The sequence below is a fragment of the Xenopus laevis genome, chromosome 8L, assembly GCF_017654675.1.
Source record: "Xenopus laevis strain J_2021 chromosome 8L, Xenopus_laevis_v10.1, whole genome shotgun sequence".
Lineage (NCBI taxonomy): Eukaryota > Metazoa > Chordata > Amphibia > Anura > Pipidae > Xenopus > Xenopus laevis.
Genome location: NC_054385.1, coordinates 42,918,973 through 42,934,408, shown reverse-complemented (window position 1 = coordinate 42,934,408; position 15,436 = coordinate 42,918,973). Strand labels below are relative to the sequence as shown.

General features: G+C 39.1%; 1 protein-coding gene across 4 annotated transcripts in view; it reads right to left on the bottom strand.

Moving 5' to 3' along the window:
* Positions 1-15,436, bottom strand: part of pak3.L (p21 protein (Cdc42/Rac)-activated kinase 3 L homeolog) — a 111,733-nt gene that overhangs the window by 47,334 nt on the left and 48,963 nt on the right. The window contains exon 1 of one of the 4 annotated variants that reach the window (XM_041571887.1): positions 11,873-12,061. The exons of 1 other annotated variant lie outside the window; for it this stretch is intronic. The gene's annotated coding sequence lies outside the window, so the exon portion shown is untranslated. 4 annotated transcript variants of the gene reach the window in all.

Sequence of the window (15,436 nt, the reverse complement as noted above, 5' to 3'; positions counted from 1 at the left end):
ATGCGGCAGGTCACTGATCAATGTGGCAGATGTTGCAGGTTTATAGGCAATTAAGACAAGCTCATCCGCTCCCTTTGTTTCCTCCAGCCTGAGCCACCACGACAATCTGGTTCGCCCTGCCAGGTCTTGAACAAACTGAAGGGGGGTAATTAAATTGCATTAACAGTCCTAGGGTGGAGGATGGTTTTGTGGCACCTAATGGCTAGATTATTAGATGCTTGGGAGAGCAGAGGTTTCCTCTGCAAGCAAATGTAACAGGAGGAAACATGTCTGCCTTCTGTTGTTTTTAAGCACGAGCAGGACTCCCCAGGGATGCGGTACAATTGAAAGGCCAGCTACCTATTTAATAATGAGGCATACAAAAATTAGACTTTTCTTCTCCACTTAAAGGTTCATTTTTGATCAATTAAGAAATCTACAAAAATACAATATGTTGCCTATTCTTGATGAGAGGAGGTAAAAGCAGATTTTAATATAAATATTCTACGTGTGACACTTTGTTTGTATGATGCTCTACACAGAGCACTAAACCTATTCACATGCAAACCCACAGGTAACATTTTTAAGAAAATAAGTCAATTTCAAGCCAATCATATCAATAAGGGGTATTTTTTTTTACCAGGACTGCTCTGAATAGTGATGGGGTCAGGGACAATATACTGTAACCTCCTTGGGGCCCACTATGTACAATTCAATTCATGCAGCTTTCCAGTTGTTATTAATTGAAAACACCCAGCATTCCCTGACAGCCTTCAAGACTTGAATTTTATCATCAGCAAGACACTGCAATTTGGACAGCACTATATGAATACTTACGTTCACCTATATCGTTACTTTTCAGCCTTACCGTATATTTATACTGTATTAAAAAACCCAGCATGGACCGTAGCATTTTTTTCTTTTAATCAGAAAAAGTAAATTCGGCAAAAATGAAAAATGATGATGAGGGCCTACCCAAAAACAGCTCTAGTTCCACATTGCCACAAACTGGCATATCTTCAAAAACTGTTTATTTCATGGTTGCAACCACTTCTCTTAATACTATTGCCTCATCACACAAAAAACCCACAGATCCAATGCCATGTATCCCACTGCTACAGTCCCTTATCATGACACTATGTTGCCCTACTATATACAATCTGACAGTTTTAGTCTCTTTCCCTAACACACTAGTGCATAACTATACACACTATTGCTGAACAGAGAAGAGATGTCAATAGCTTTTCTTTGCTTTTATTACTTCCATTCAGCCCTAATAATATATGGCCAAGTACCAACTATATATCGGATGGGGAGGCCACTGTTGTGGCACCATACACAGTCCTGTAAACGGGCAGCTCAAACAAATATGGCTAGGTTTCAAGTATCGGCCCATGTATGGCCAGCTTACTCATAGACACAGAGAGCTACGCTAAATCATCATCAATTCATCGTGCCGAAATTGCCAATAGCCTTCAGGGATAAAGCTTGCCCAGGATTGAATTCCACACAGAAGGCAAACAGCATGTCTGGGTCATTGCTTAAAGTCATCATAGGGAATCCACCAAGGATTTAAATTTGATTTTAATTCATAAAGGCAAAGCAGGGATTTTCATTGTTCATGACAATTTCACGCTTTTGCATGGCCTGAATTGATAACACTGCAGTGGAATAGCCTTCAGAAAGTGAAAGGTGTCCGTGACTGACAATAAAATAATCATTACTTTTAACAGCTTACATAAATAGAGATGTGGGGGGCAGCAGGCATTGCAGAAGGGCTGGGACCCCAAGCTAAGGCAATAAAATGTATGTCATTTACGGACATCGGACTGGCTCAAGCTCCAGCTCCATTGTTTTGGTCACTGCTGTGACCTTCATCAGAGAAACAAAGGTCAGAGCAGTAACTCAAATGTCGGGCATTTTATCTTCAATAAATATTCATATTATATGACCTGAGGAGCAGGATGCTATGTTGATTTACTGACTGCTTGTTATGAACCAAATCACACTGACTCTACATTTTAGAAGTTCTCTGTGCTACTAAAAAGTAAGAGACAGAGTGTGAATATGTGTGTAATAATGGTTTCATTGTTTGCAGTTATAATACCTAATCTGGCCTAGCATTTTACATGTTAATACAAGCACAGTATGGGATGTACAGTATTTTTGTGTAAGGCTGTTAAAAATATTTATACTGTATTAAAAAACCCAGCATGGACCGTAGCATTTTTTTCTTTTAATCAGAAAAAGTAAATTCGGCAAAAATGAAAAATGATGATGAGGGCCTACCCAAAAACAGCTCTAGTTCCACATTGCCACAAACTGGCATATCTTCAAAAACTCTGATATGAAACAGACTTCAGAGACAAATTAGAACCTTGTTTTTCTGTGGACAGCCAGGACGCTTGCCAATTAATTAAAACACTCATGCTAAAGTGAATTTCTGCTTTCTTTGTTTTAGCAAGACTTGGCAGAAATGCTCAGGTTTTTCTAAGGTATAGCAGACTGAATGAAGGAAGGTTGGGAATGCAGATGAATTAGCCATACACGTGCGAGTGTTGCAGACAGTCGGCCATTGTGCTCTACACAGAGCACTAAACCTATTCACATGCAAACCCACTGGTAACATTTTTAAGAAAATAAGTCAATTTCAAGCCAATCATATCAATAAGGGGTATTTTTTTTTACCAGGACTGCTCTGAATAGTGATGGGGTCAGGGACAATATACTGTAACCTCCTTGGGGCCCACTATGTACAATTCAATTCATGCAGCTTTCCAGTTGTTATTAATTGAAAACACCCAGCATTCCCTGACAGCCTTCAAGACTTGAATTTTATCATCAGCAAGACACTGCAATTTGGACAGCACTATATGAATACTTACGTTCACCTATATCGTTACTTTTCAGCCTTACCGTATATTTATACTGTATTAAAAAACCCAGCATGGACCGTAGCATTTTTTTCTTTTAATCAGAAAAAGTAAATTCGGCAAAAATGAAAAATGATGATGAGGGCCTACCCAAAAACAGCTCTAGTTCCACATTGCCACAAACTGGCATATCTTCAAAAACTCTGATATGAAACAGACTTCAGAGACAAATTAGAACCTTGTTTTTCTGTGGACAGCCAGGACGCTTGCCAATTAATTAAAACACTCATGCTAAAGTGAATTTCTGCTTTCTTTGTTTTAGCAAGACTTGGCAGAAATGCTCAGGTTTTTCTAAGGTATAGCAGACTGAATGAAGGAAGGTTGGGAATGCAGATGAATTAGCCATACACGTGCGAGTGTTGCAGACAGTCGGCCATTGTTTTCCTACTTGGCCTGACTTTCTAACAAGAGCGCTCAGAGGATGCAGAATGAAAATGCAAGTCAGGATTTTAAGCTACAAACAAAGTGGAAGTCAGCTTCTGATTCCCTACGTGATGTTCATGAGGTGGCAGCAGCCACGGTAGGCCGACTGCGTGGCTCAACGGCCCAAGTAAATATAACTTGGCACTCAGACACTGCAGCTCCAATCAACTCTAGCTGCAGGCACAGCTCAGGTCTGGAATAACCATCATAAAAAAATGTTTAGAATTCCTATATTCTCTTATTTTTAAGCTGAGGCTGCAAAGGGGACAGGGCTAATGCACAGCTGTAACTGAAATAAGCACTAGGTTAAAGGGACAGGTTCAACAAAAATTTCTATTGCATCTGTATGTCATTAGAACTAGCTGCTGGAGATGTAACATTTTGATTACAACTGTCTATGCAATCAAAAGAATATTTATGATATAGAATGTTTTTGTATGATTTTATTTACTTTTTTTTTCTCTTTTCCCTTTTTTTCTTGTTTGGTTTATCCTTTCCTTTTATTATTGCTGTATTCTTATTGCATATCATTGTATTTTCATTTTTATTACTGAAGATACAACTTATGCACCAACAAAACATATAACAAAAAACAAAATAACAACAACATTTACAATCAATCACGATGTTTTGAAGTGAATGTGATTTATTGTTAAAATAAACAAGCAGAGAGAAGTTAAAAAAAAAGAGAATATTAAGGCTACTGGTAGATGGGGAGCTCTGTTACCCATGTTAAAACCTGCGCAACTTCGGGTGACAGATCTCCCTGCAATGCTTTCCCACCAGCAATAATGTAAATCGCCAGTGGGAAAACATATGCAGTGCTTTGTTTTCCAAAGTCTCCTTGGGTTTCCTCATGAGGCTTTGTCGGTGGGAAAGCACTTCAGGTAGATTTGTCATCCACAGTAGTGCATATTTAAACAATCTTCCCGTGTACCATTAGCCTAAACATGTAGTAAATCCATTTTCCCCAGGGACGCTGGGCTAATGAGGAGAGTTTGAGATGCTTACTATAGCTAAAAGTGAAAATCTCAGAAATGTCTTATCCATCACTGTTATAGATATATCAGCATTACATAAAAGCTCCCCATTTTAGGTGAACTATAGAGCCAGACATGTACAAAACATCAAGGCCCTTCTGACCAAGTTATTTATTTATTTTTTCTTAGCTTAGATACGTATTGGTTGCCTATGTAGACAGAGGATATATTTTCATCAAAGAACATCCCCGTTATGGCAAATTAGATACATGCAGGTAGGAATGCTCAACCAGGACACAATGTAGTTGCTATTTTTGTAGCAAGAAATGCAATGATTTATATCAAATAAATTAGGAATTGCCTTTAGCTGGCCTTCCTCAGGATAAACAAAAATGGGGCTGTGGTACAACATAAAATAAGTTCTTGCAATCTGTTCTATGCCACTATTCCTTCTGTGCCCAGGGTTGGACTGGGCATGCAGGACACTGGGAAAAAACCCAGTAGGTCCCCGCCGGCCCAGGCTCACTGCTCCAATCAGTCACCCCAGAAGAACTTGAGATTGACACAATGCAAAGTGATGCAGTGGGAAGCGGGGGAGCTCGGACTTCGGGAGGGGTGCCCTGGTGGCTGTCAGGTGGGGCATTTATGTCACAGCTCTGGTGGGCACTCAATGTACCAGTCCAACACTGTCTGTGCCTCATAAACATCACAACCAACATCCCCAATCCCCACATTTCAATTGGGGCTTATTTATTAATATTGAGCAAATTGGCACCTGGGAAGTACCCATAGCAACAAGTCACGATTAGATTTTTGTAAAAACAGTTGCAGGTAGAACGGTGAAAGCAAAAATGTGATTGGTTGGCATGGGTTACGGCCCAAGTGCAAAATTAACTAGGGGTTATAAATAAGGTTAAATTCGGCTCAAGTTGAATATGGTAACCTAATTTATACAAATCATATTGTATGATGTATGCTTATCATTTCTCTGTAGATTGTTTTCAGGTATAAGTTAATAGATTGTTTATTATAACATATAGCTAATTTTCTTCTATTTTCTTGTTTCCGTGGTATTTACTGGTTACACAGGAAGTAGTATTATTTACTTCCTCTTTATACGCTAAGGAGAAGGCTGTGGACACCTAAGGGCAGATTTATCAAGAGTCTAAGTGGATTAGAGTAAACTTTTGGGTACTTCAACCATCGAATAGGCTACTACGACTTAGACTCAAAGTAAAATAGTTTGAATATTCAACCATCCGATAATGAAAGTACTGTCTCTTTAAAAAAACTTCGACTTCAATAGTTTGCCAAATTAAACCTGCCAAAGTGCTATGTTAGGCTATGGGGACCTTCTAATGCATTTTTCTAAGATTTTTGTAGTCGAAGTAAAAAACATTCTATCGATCGCTGAAATTGTTCGAATCGAATTTTACTTTGACCGCAAAATGGTCAAATTCGGTAAAAAAAACTTTGACTTCTATATTCAAAGTCGAAGTATAGCCATTCCATGGTCGGATTTCGAAGTATATTTCACTTCGAAATTCAACCTTTGATATATCTACCCCTTAATGTGGTTAAGCAGCTTTAAAGGAAAACCCATCATAACACTACCAATTTATAAGCTATGTGACAGGCAGGCCAAACAACAGTAACTTTACAAACAGAACAGGTTCTGCAATTCTTCAGCTGCTGCAGAACTACAAGTCTAGTCATCTCTGGATTCAGTGAGTTTTAGTGTCATAACTTTTTCTCTGTCCCTGCTTTATAACACTTATTCCAAACATGTATTAATGAAAGCTGTTAAAATACATTTTGTTCGCCAGACATGAGTGCTTATCCTTTGGAAAAAATTTAGAAATATTGATTTGGTTCCTGCAATAGGGCAGGGATCACTTGCGGTAAGTACTTGCCGCTTCCAGAGCTGTATATTTATTTGGCTCTTCCACAGAGAGCATGATTTATCCAGCAGTACAGCAGGACTATTGCTCTCTAGGCAGTCGACGTGTCATAAAACATGACTCAACTACTTTTTAAACAGAAAGGAAACCGATACAATTCAACTAAACTGTGATTCTCAGCTCATGAAGAAAAAAAGTTACAAAATTTCCAGCACTTAATGACAGATCTGCAGGTACAAGTAAAAAATAAAGTGATAACAATCGCTGTTTATTGCTTTGCACATCTATGTTTTGGAGAGATTTCCCATTCGTGTGACTTGAATAGTAATCTAATTGTGTTTTATGCCACACACCCAATCAGACTATAAAATGCGTATCAAGAAATGACTTAAATGTGATTGTGACGCAAGTTAAAGTGGCCATATACAGGCAGATTTCAGCTTCAGACAAATTGGCCAAATGTCAATTGGGCAGGTTGATTTTCCAGTCAGATCAAGGTCTGCATCTGTGTGTTGGTGACCTCGGCGAACGAGAAGATCTTATTTATAATGTATGGTCACCTTTACTTGAAACCAGGTTGCATCCCACTTATACTGTACCAAAAACACAAAAGCCCCTGCAACTTGCCGTGACTCTTTTTTTACATTTACCTACATTTTAGTAGTAAAACTGGTTCTTTACTGGTTAAGGGTTAACAAATAATTTACAAATAAAACCTCAGGACAGGACCGTTTTAAAAGCGACCCACATGCGGCCCAAAAAGTACCTTCAAAATGTGAAATAAAAAGGTAGGGGCGCACCTTGTAAGGAATGTGGTGCTAAGCATAATGTTGCCTAGCCTCTTAGTGGCAATCATTTATAACTATATTCATTTATAGGGATGCACCTAATCCACTATCCGAATCCTAATTTTCATATGCAAATTAGGGGCAGGAAAGGAAAAAGTGGGTATAATTCTTCTTTTGCGATGAAAAGTCACATGATTTCCCAACTTGCCCCTAATTTACATATGCAAATTAGGTTTTGGATTCGGTTCGGCCAGGCAGAAGGATTCGACCGAATCTGAATCCTGCTGAAAAAGGCCGAATACTGGCCGAATCCTGAACCAAATCCTGGATTTGGTGCATCCCTAATCATTTATTTGCATAGTGCCAGCTATATTATTTAAAAATGATTTTATTACAGAATACATATGTTGAAGCTTACAATCTAAAATCTAAAGGTTCTGCAAGTCAAGTACCCAGTGTGCTGGGAATGCTAAACACCATGTGAAACAGGTCCATAAATTAAGATCTGCTCATTTGGCAAAGCTACTAAGGTGGCCATACACTATTAGATCCGCTCGTTTGGTGAGGTAGCCAAATGAGTGGATCTTAACCCGATATGCCCAATAACGGCTGGGCGATATCGAGTGACACTGCTGCGAATGGGCGCCGACGGGTCCCATACAAAGGCGCATAAGCTGCCTACTCTGAAGGGGCCAAATCAGCAGCTTAAGTCTGCCCTTGTATGGACAATTAAAGTTGCAAGCAGAGACAAAAATCAGAATGGTAATTAGGGCACAACACTACTTAGCTATTCAGGCAATATATTCATTAATAATTCATAGAGCTAAATGACATTGCAGTCTCGCTTTGTATTTTACTCTAAAATCGTAAAAATGCAAACAGATCTAAGCCCCCTTCTTATCAGCCTATATACGCACAGTTCTAAAGGTGGACACACACAGGGAGATCCGCTCGATGTCACCAAACGAGCGGATCTCTCCCCGATATACCCATATGGAGGTGTGTGATATCGGTCTGATCAGAATGGAGGCAATACAGGCGGTCAAACAGATGCGGCCGCAATACAATGGGATTTTTTTACCCTCCCCGATCGACATCTGGCGGACTTTCGGACAGATATCGATTGGGGAAGCCTGTCAGAGGGCCCCACACACAGACCAATAAGCTGCCGACTTGGTCTGTTGGAAGCTTTTATCGGCCCGTGTATGAAGGCCTTTACACAAGGATGAAAGGGAGTGTACGGAGAAGGATACTACATGGGCAAACAAATGATAATTACAAGTGAAACAGACTTGCCATGGATCTCAGTAACCATTGAAATGCAAATAAAAAATAAGAGATACCTAGATATACATTTAACCGTGTTACAATTGCCATGTACACGTTTTATATATATATATATATCTATCTATCTATATCTATATCTATATCTATATCTATATCTATATCTATATCTATATCTATATATATATATATATATATATATATATATATATATAGAGTTGCTTTGGGTGTCCGCACTCGATCTCCAATAGAGTAGAGGTGCACGATCAATGTTCATAATATGCAGTAGTAATGGATCAGCACACTCATTTTAGAAGTGATTAAAGTGTCTTTATTGGATAACAATGCTGTGTTACCAATAAAGACACTTTAATCACTTCTAAAATGAGTGTGCTGATCCATTACTACTGTATATATATATATATATATATATATATATATATATATATATATATATATATATGTGTGTGTGTACACATAAACACACACAAAACACAGTTTGGTGTACGTTGGAATAAAATATGTTGACTACAAAAGAAGGTCTAGAGGATATTGTCTACATATTCCAGTGACATATGGTATAGTGCAATTAGATGCTATTTACTCTTCTCTTCATCTGTTTTACATACAGGTATAGGATCTGTTATGCAGAATGCTTGGGACCTGGGGTTTTCTGGATTAAGTTTCTTTTCACATTCTGGATCACCATACCTAATACAGCTATGGGATCCATTATCCAGAAACCCATTATCCAGAAAGCTCAGAATTATAGGGTCTATCCCATAGACCCCATTTTATCCAAATAATCCAAGTTTTTAAAAATGGTTTCCTTTTTATCTGCAATAATAAAACAGTACCTTTTACTTGATCCAAACTAAAATATAAGATATATAAGATATAAGATATATAATTTTTATTGGAAGCAAAACCAGCCTATTGGGGCACATTTATTAAAGGTCAAATTTTGATACTGATTTTTGTGCGACAATCCGATTTGGAAAAATCACACAATTTTGTTGCGTCTATTCCCTCACGTGCTTTTTTTCGTTCTGATTTTCAAGTAAATTAAGGCTATTTGTGGTTGGGAGTTTGATCAAATTTTTTTTCAATAAAACTTGGAAAAAAACAAGTTTTAATAAATGCCCCCCTTGGTGTTTAAATGATTTTAAAGTAGACTTAAGGTATGAAGATCCAAATTACAGAAATATCCATTATCCGGAAAACTCCAGGTCATGAGCATTCTGTACACTTGTGCCATATTCTGTATACCTGTACAGTTATGGGATCCATTATCCAGAAACATGTTATCCAGAAAGCTCCAAATTACGGAATGGCTGTCTCCCATAGATTCCATTTTATCCAAATAATTGAAATTCTAAAAAAATATTTCCTTTTTCTCTGTAATAATAAAACAGTGTATTGTACTTGATCCCAACTAAGATATAATTAATCCTTATTTGAAGCAAAACCAGACTATTTGGGTTTATTTAATGTTTAAAGGATTTTCTAGTAGATCCAAATTACACAAAGATATGTTATCCAGAAGACCTCAGGTCCAGAGCATTCTGGATAATAGGTCCCATACCTGTACCAACTTAATAAAACTCAGTAGGATTGTTTTTCCACCAATAAGGCTTAATTAAATATTAGTTAGGATCAAATACAAGATAATGATTAATTATTGCAAAGTCAGTTTTAAAAAGTAAAGAGGCAAATTTACTTATGGTCGAATATATTCGACTGCCGAATATCGAAGTCAAAGGCTTTACCGCAATTCGTTCGATCAAACGATTCGATTCAAAGGATTTTAATCCATCGATCGAACGATTTTTCTTCGACCTAAAAAAGATAGCAAAGCCTATGCGGACCTTCCCCATAGGCTAACATTGACTTCGGTAGGTTTTAGGTTGCGAACTAGGGGGTCAAAGTTTTTTTTAAAGAGACAGTACTTCGACTATCGAATGGTTGAATAGTTGAACGATTTTTAGTTCGAATTGTTCGATTCGAAGTCGAAGGTCGAGGTAGCCCATTGGCTCGAAGTAGCCAAAAAAAACATTCGAAATTCGAAGTTTTTTTTATTCTATTCCTTCACTCGAGCTAAGTAAATGGGCCCCAAATTGTTAGATTAAAATGGAGCCTATAAGAGATGGCCTTCCTGTAATTTAGAGCTTTCTGGATAACAGATTTAAATCCTGTATTAACAAACACATCAATATTATGTACACAAAACTGTAAAAAAAATTAAGACTGTCTCCTAAGGCAAGTGAGTATAAACAGACGAATGACATTAAGCTATTTAACTACTTTCTAAAACATTTAGTTACTGTACAATTGAAAATTTTACCCCACATTAACTAAGCTGTGCACATAATGAATGCAGCAGTAACCCAGTATTTGCCTAGTACACTGAATGATCCAGAAACTTGTTTCAGTCAGTGATTTCCCTTTAAAAGAACATAAGGAATATACTGTAGAACCAGTGTAAATAACACTGATTATATATTCCTTATGTTGTATTTTATCAGAACAACTGCTAAGATATGTACATATAAGGCCCTTAAGCGTTAATATTAAATACAATTCTGTATGACTGCGAGAGACTGTAAAATACTGTGTGCAGTCTAAAAATAAGCTGGCAGCCTAATGCCCCTTTTTATAGCTACAGCAAATGAAGCAGAGACTGTAGGGAAGGAATAGTAGGGAGGGCATAGACTGAAATGGGGGATATGAAGGAGTCAGGGCTTCTCCTCATCAGGTTTGAGTTAAAATAATACAGGAGGGCTGTGTATAATGAAAGCATAACCAATGAGCCAGCAGAAGGACTCAGACAAAGACAAATATACATATAGGGGCCCGTTACTGGGATCTCAGATTTAAGAGCAGGTGTCTTCAAAAGGAGCACAGAGAGAGGATAATATATGCAAAGTGGATTTATGGCCCTGAACCACAGACAATTGACAAGGCAGATGGCAAAGAGTACAAGCTTTCTTTCAGGGGGTTTCCACTTTCCCAATATTTGCAAAATCAGCATTACAAAGCCAAACCCACGGGCTGAATGACAGTCAGTGAACGGCGTCCACCAGCTGTATGAATGCGAGGCTGTCCAGTACGTGGCCTTGCAGCTGTTACCGAACTGTAACTCACAACATCCTCCAGACAGGATGCTGGGAATGGTAGTTGGACAGGAGCTGAAGGATGTCATGTCTGACAGAGGGTAAACCATTGCACTGTTTGACGGCATTATAACACAAAAGCAAACACACCTCCCAAACGTGTAATTATGTCTGCTTACATGAGAGAGAGTAAAAGAGAAAATAGAGAGCCCAGCCCTATCTCAGGAATCATAATCTATACTGGTATTCAGTGCATTTATGACAAGCTCCACAACAGCTATACTGATACAGACTAAGCTCTTAGACACAAACAGCTGGCAGCATAACAAAGAATAAATGCCCATTTCCAATTTCACAAGCTGCACCAGGACTGGGAGAGCTCAGGGCAGGCCAGTCCTAGCACAGCTGAACGAAAGGCAGCATGGGTTGCATCTGCAGTGTGATATTGTACCATACAAAATATGGCATTACCTGGCATCCACCCTGGCATGCTGCATCAGCTCTTCCCCTTCCGCCGTGTGCTTTTCCTAATGAAAGGGAAGCCCCAGCTTAATCCATCTGCACAACTGCCATCCTTTATCCAGCTTCTGACCTCCAGTACTAACATTAGTAGCTTGGATGCTTCAGCTGCCTCCTTGCTGTTCCCTAGCCCATGATGTCACTGTCTTCCCTCAGCTGTGATTGGCTGCCAGACGGCCCATAATAAGACTACTAATAGCACTGGGAGGGCTGGAATAGGCAAATCTTTTGTTTCAAAGCAGGAAGTGCAGAGAAACCTTCAGATGGGAGAGGGAGGGAGGAAAATGTGATGCTTTTAGGAACACTGGCAAGCAGGCTGCATTGTGTGTGGCTGAAGGTGCAATTAAACTAAGCACAAACACTGGACTTGCAGAAAATCAAAGAAAATGCTGAGCCTAAAACATAACATGCAGTCGTTACACAGGGTGGGTTTAAAGGGCCACACACACACACGTTCTGTTTTAGTCTGTAGCGTACATGTGTATGCATACATTTCATATTTATAAAAGTTCAAGAAAGTAATTCTGTCATTCCTCCTACACAGCCTAAAAGCATAGGCCATGACAAGCATCCTTTGTTAGCCCACCACTGCTAATATTATTGGATCAGAAGTGGGTGTATCAGACGAACCTCCACTTAAAAACATGAGAGGTTCAATTTTGTTCCATGCGGTGCAAGATCTAGAGAGTTAAAGGGGAACTATCGCGAAAATAAGCTTCGGCATACTGAAATAAGAAGCTTTCTAAATACAATCAATTAAATATTCTGTAGTGTTTCTGAAATAATCAAGTTTATGTTCACTATCCCTCTCTCAGCATTTGTTTCTCTTCATTCTGCCTCCATGCAGGAGTTGGGTGTATTCATTGACATTTAGATCCAATATATCTTATAGGGGGCTACCTTTCCTAGCAGATGAATTAGAGCTCACTCAAATAACTGATTCCACTACAAACAAAGTCTAACAAAATAACGGCCTTTTGTACAAATTCTGCATAAAGAGAGGGTGTTTTGTGCAGTAAATCGCAGCATTTTTGCTCATCCCTATGGCCGTTACTAGGATTCAAAACAAATTCACCTTAAGGCTCAAATTTACTAACCTCAGAAAATTCATCAGCAACGGCTTAGCTCACATTCGCCAGGACAACGCTAATTCACAAAAATCCAAGGTTGCTTCCAAGGCGGCGAACGCTGGCGACGTAGTGCTAGCATTACTGCGGCAAGCGAAGTTGCGCTAGCTTTGCCTAATTTGCATACAGCGTGAAGTTAAAGTGCAATGGTCGTATATATTGCAGCCAATACATTACACTACACAAGCCTGGGAAACCTTAATAGAATAAAATAGAGTTGTTATATTGCCCTGCACATGAGCCCAGTGTATAGTTTATGTGCCATATGTTAGGAAATGCAGGGGGGAAGCCGGGTACCCCAGAAAAATTTACGATCTTTTGCAGCCTATCACCCTGAAAAATGAAAAGTCGCCGGCGTTTTTTGGGACTGAGAAAAATTTTGAACAATTTTTTGAGGAAGTCCGATCTACTCTATTGCACATCGCCTGGTCTGAGGTGGCGAAGGCAAGTCTGGCGCAAGAGGTAACGTTCAGTAAAATCCGCATCTTAGTGAATTTGCATAGTTACTTCCATTCGCCAGATCATAACTTCGCCAGGCATAAGGGAGCGAAGTACTGCTAGAGTCTATCTCTTTCGCTAGCGAAGTTGGAGGGGGGGGGTTTCATTCAAATGTTATTGCATAGAACATTACTGAATAATATTATTATTTGCAGAACAATTCTCACCAGTTTGGACTAACGGATTTCCCTGGAGCTGCAACAGAACAGTGCCAAATTCTAATCTTCAGATAACACTTTCACATAGTTGCCAACTGTTTCTAATTTCCAGGGACAAGTCCCTGATTTGGACTTTCTGTCCATGGAAATTATCATTCAAAATTGCCACTAGTATTTAAATCCAGCCAACTGTGCAGGAGATGTTTAATGATCCTATGGCCAGGAATTCATTTTCAGTCTCTGATCTGTCTTTATAAACTATAATTAATGAAAAGAAAACAGTGAAGCACAAATTCAGTGTTATAACCATGTTAAAGAAAATGGAAAGTTAAAATGTACAAGGTAAGGATGGGCAATTTGCTAGGTACTTCCAGAAATGACTAACATCACTGACAAGTACTCAGGCCAGACCAGAGCTGCACTGCCATGTTTTCACTGCTCCCAGGTATCCCTTGGACCAACCCTGGGCAGGGTGCATGTTCAGTTAAGTGCCTCTTGGGACATTATTGTACATTGTGCATTCACCCAGCATAAATTGGTGAATGGGATACCGGGGAGCAGTTAAAATATGGAGCTCTGCAGGAAAGCAGTCCAAGCCAGTGATTTTCCTTCTCCTGTCTGAGATGGCAATTCTTACATGACACAAAAGCCCAGCTGTAGGATTTCAAGGGCCTGGTAAAAACAATAATTTTTAATATCTCTTATCACACTGCAACAAAATAGGGCTAAATAGTGACAGTGTATCCTTTTTAGTATTTATCTTTTACAATACTTTCAAATAGCAAATAAGTATTAACACATCCATTTTTTTCATGAAAAGGGTGTTGAAACCCTCACTTTGACAGACAATGCAGTATCTGTTATGCCTTTTTGGGCTCTTATGCACAAGCGTTTCTTCATGTGGTTGTTTGCGCTGGATCTTTTATGTGTTCCACTGCAAGGAACTGCACAAAGAAATGCAGACTGTTTCTTTTTAAATTCGCGTGTACTCACTCCGATGCAGGGAAGCCTAAAATGCAGGGGCAAATTGATGACTTAAAATTATATATGTGACTAAATTGTACATAATGAGCCACTATGACTATACATAACTCATATAGAAGTGCAACTGTGTTTAATTGCTTACCTGCCACAGCAAGTAGAATTTACATTGCAGGCTGTCAAGCCCTTTAAATGCCATGTGCTGTAGATTCTAAATTTTCCCATTCCATTGTAGCCTATATTAAAACATGTTGCCTAGCAACATGAGCAGCACCCAAAAGGGTTAAAGTACCCTCTTAAAATGACTGGGTGTACAATAAGAGAAGACACTGAGCTGCAGCTATTGTTGGTAAGATCATGGATAGGTTAGCCAGTTTAAAAAAAAATTAGGGACAAATCCAAGGTGAAAAATATATTCTTAGAACAAAGGGACCCCCTGCCACCACACCAAGAAGAAACTCCTGGTGCAGGTGGCCATGTTGGGGAACATGCATGGGAATAATATGTGAATGCCCCTGCTCAATCACTATCTGCATGTATGTGACTCAGGATTGGGGGATATATGTGCCGCAACATAGTCACCCGCACCGGGCCCTCCCTCCTGGTGTGAGGGCAGAGCACTAGATAGGGTGGTTAACTTAAAAGAATACTACGGTTTCCCCATACAGAGTTCAGCCCACGCCTCTGGTGGGGGAAACAATCAGAAAGGTACTCTTTTTAACTGCATAAAGTCATGTACTGGTTTTTTTTTT